Here is a 3,798-nt window from a genome sequence, read left to right as displayed (position 1 = left end):
GCTCTTCGCTGGTCCAGAAGACTAGACATACTCGAGGCGTCGAATTCCTTCGAGAACCGAGGATTTGTACAGTTAATTTATTCGCAAATTTCACCGCGGTATCCGCGGAATTCGAAGATCTTTCGAAACGAGTGCTCGTCTATTCTCCGGCTCATCATAAACGGCCATTGGCGAGGTATTTACTGGATGTGGAGGTATTATTTGCACGGATCGGGCGGGGGGACAGTCGGGATCGGCGCCGTTAAGTTCCGCGATATTTCATTTTGCACGCCCGACCGGCTGGCCGTTTCTCTTGGCTTGTTTACCTAGAGAAATAACCGGTTGCTTCGATGGTCCTATCCTTCAATTACGGGGCTCCGCTGCAGGTTTCCACTTCTCGAGCAAAGTAAACCTAATCCTGAGCGCCCGTATTGTGTGTCTCTTCCATTCTGTTTGCGCGCGCGTGTGCCTGTGGACAGAAGCGCGCACACGTACATACACACACAATACGTAGAAACGTGAATATATTCTCCTCTATTCGTGTATGTGTGAGAGCTGTCCCTTTCACATTTGTCCGGGACAGAATCTAAAAATCGTCAGGCTAGAGATCCCCAACGACAGAGGGAAACTATGAATTTTTTAACAGTTCAAAATGGACGTCGAGTCACTTTCAATTTACCCCCTTTTCTACTCTCTCTCCCTCTGTTTTGCAAAAATACTCGGAAAATCGTGTTAACCGTTCGAAAATGGAAACGATGTACGCTTGAATTCATAAAATAGTTACCTACCGGTGATTCTGAAATAGAAGTGTACGAAATGCTACCGGAATGATCGTTTACAACGATCCTTTCCATAAAAGCGTACAGTTGCACTCTTCAATGTCGCGATCCTGTTGTAAAAAGAAATGGAAGTCACGCGTTGCTCTGTGTGTTGCGCGATTAAAACCGCTCTCTAAATAACGAGTCGCGAGATCCTATTCCGCGAGCTGTAGTTAAACAGTCGAGTTGCGCGGCGGGAGGGGAAAAAAGAGGTAGAAGAGAAGAAAAAAAAAAAAAGAACAGCGAAGAGAGCGTTGTTTCGACGTGTTGCTAAAATCGCGTATCCCAGATTTAAACTCCATTCGAACTCCCGGCGGTGCACTCGAGGCCGACCTCTCTCCTCTCTCTCTCGCTTGCAACACGTGCAACAATGGATGCACGCGTGCATCGAGGCGGAGAAAGGTCGCGAATCTGGCTGGCCTCGTGTAAAATTCAAATTAAATCTCAATTCCGTCGTGCAGCAGTATCGCGAGCGTTCGTTCCTTTCTTCAGCTTCTATTCGATTCCTCGAGGCCTCTCCTTCTTTTTTCCATCCTGGATTACGACGATGCCATTCAGTGGCTCGGTTAAATCGTAGCTCGCGCAAGCGAGTAAACTCGTTGCCTTTAAGTTTCCTAGTTCTTTTTTCTTTCTTTCTCTCTTTTCGCTGCACTTCTTTCTATTTTCTACCCCGTTTCTCTCTCTCTCTCTCCGCTCCGTTTTCCCCCTACTGTTCTTCGCCGCATTTTTTCTCTCTCCTCTCTCTTTTCTCAACGTCGAGAAACATGATTCGCCAAAGTTACTTCCCACGCGAATTCCGCGGACGAAACGCGGCGCCGCCTCTCTTCAACTGTCGAAGAATTCCCCCTGCTGAAGTGTAAATGCAGTTTCTAAATGCTGGCGAAGAGCGGACGTGTTCTCCGTTGAAAAGCCGAGTTGCCCCGGCTTTTACCTAAGCGAGACAGCAGATTGACAGAATTTTTCGGAAAATTCCCCCGCGGCGGAAGACTCGTGCAATTGAATATTAGCCGTACGAAGGTATGTAAGCGTTTCTCGCTACGACTTACTTCGACCTGCTTGAAATACGTCTGTCTTGAAAATCTCGGTTTCACGGTGAAATTCGTCGATAAAAATTCGGGTAACGTCACAATAGGAAGACAGACGATGAAATTCTTCCAGTTGTCTCTTAATTTTTCTTCGACGAAGCCAGCAAGTGATCTACCGATCTCCGTGAAGATTTATTCAAATTGACGTAAAACGAAATCTTCGGATTATCCCTCGCGACAGTCGATCGTTCCAGGGATCTCGTTAGACTCGTGTCTCTCCTTTCTACCCCTTTCCCTCCTCCCATCTATATCCTTCCCCACTTCGTCTCCTCTTCGGCTGGCACCTTTGCCACCAGTTTGGTTCGCTCTTCTCGCCCGGATAAGGGATGAATAATGTACTCCCCGACCTCGGAGCAAACCTCCATGCAGCCTGAATGACAAATCAGTTTGCCGTCCGAGCCAGGTCACGAATCGACGTCAGCTTCTCGTTTGCTTCCTTCTTTTTTTTTTTGTCTCTCCACTTCTTCTTCTTCTTCTTCTACTGCTACTTCTTTTTATTTCCCTTCTTGCTCCTTCTGTCCCGGCAGGAGCCGGTGAATTTGTACAGGACAACGTTCGAGCGGCATTCAAATTCTGCAGAGTGACGTCCTGTCGTTCCTCTTCTCGTTTCACTGATTAATCTTTAACGCTTTGACGCAACGATACTGGGAAACTCTGTGACACCTGCTATCGTTCGTCTTCTATTTACGATCGAGGAGAGGGAGAAGTGAGCACGTTCGTTTTCCTTGTTTTTTGTTTTTGTAAAAGGGTAGGACGAAGAATTCGAGGATGAATTCATGGTAAGAGGTGAAATTTGTTTGGCGTTTCTGGTGGTAAGGCAACGTGCCGGGAGACTGAGTTTCGGTTCTAGTTTATTGCAAGTCGAAACGTTCGGTCCCACGGGTGCGCGACACCGCGCTGCTTGGATCGTCTTTAGGTTATGCGCCCTCGAGGACCTATCGCTTTGATTTGCTGTAAAACAGAGAGGAGACTTGCCTTGGACCGTGCAAGTTAAATACTGATTTACGAGCGGTTCCTGATTATCTTAATTACGCGTCAATAGCTTCGAATGTTCGTACGTACTACCAGGTTGAGATAGACAATGTATTCTGTACTCTTTCACGTACACACATTTTTCTTTTTATATAGAAACAACTCGATGTTTGAATTTTTATGAAAATAATTAAATGCGAGGATTACAGATGTAAAGATTGTATTCTAAAAAAAAAAGCAAGACAGTTTAAGCTCTTTAACCCTTTTCTACATTCATGAGAAGAAAAATCAGGGTTGCTTAAAGTTTCCCATTTTAATTTTCCCAGTTTAATTATTTTAAACAAATTAGTTGGTAATAATGTCATAGTACAACAATACTAATATACAGTGTAACAATAAAAAAATTACACGAAACTTACAAAATGTGGATAAATAGATACCCAACTTCCGAGTCGCATAACTTTACAAAAACTTGATTTAACTTCGCACTCTCACTCCTTGAACGACAAACCTATCAATCTCCATCTCCTTCACATAAACTTCCCCGCCACATACCAAAGAAACTCCCAAAAAATCCCACTCCTAATTGAATCAACTTTCCACTCAGAACCTCGACAAAAACCTCCTCGAAGGAAATAACACCCACCCTCCTATTTGTTCCTCCCAACCAACCAAAACCTCTATGAACGACACTGACGAATTCTACGTAGCCGGTAAAAAGCTGCTAAAGCAAGTAAGGTAGCAAGACCGAGAGACTCCTTCTACAGGGTCAATTTTTCTCCCGCTAATTCTACACGGTGCGACTAATAGTCGAGAAGTTGGAGAGTAGCGAATTTTATTAATCGATCGACGGCGGACTTTCTCTGTTTCAGAAGGTGGGCTGCGACCTGCGAGTAGGCAGCAACAAGAACACCGACGCGTGCGGCGTGTGCGGCGGAAACGGA

Source organism: Habropoda laboriosa, unplaced genomic scaffold (genome assembly GCF_001263275.1).
Source record: "Habropoda laboriosa isolate 0110345459 unplaced genomic scaffold, ASM126327v1 scaffold2, whole genome shotgun sequence".
Lineage (NCBI taxonomy): Eukaryota > Metazoa > Arthropoda > Insecta > Hymenoptera > Apidae > Habropoda > Habropoda laboriosa.
Note: the sequence above shows the minus strand (reverse complement) of the source record.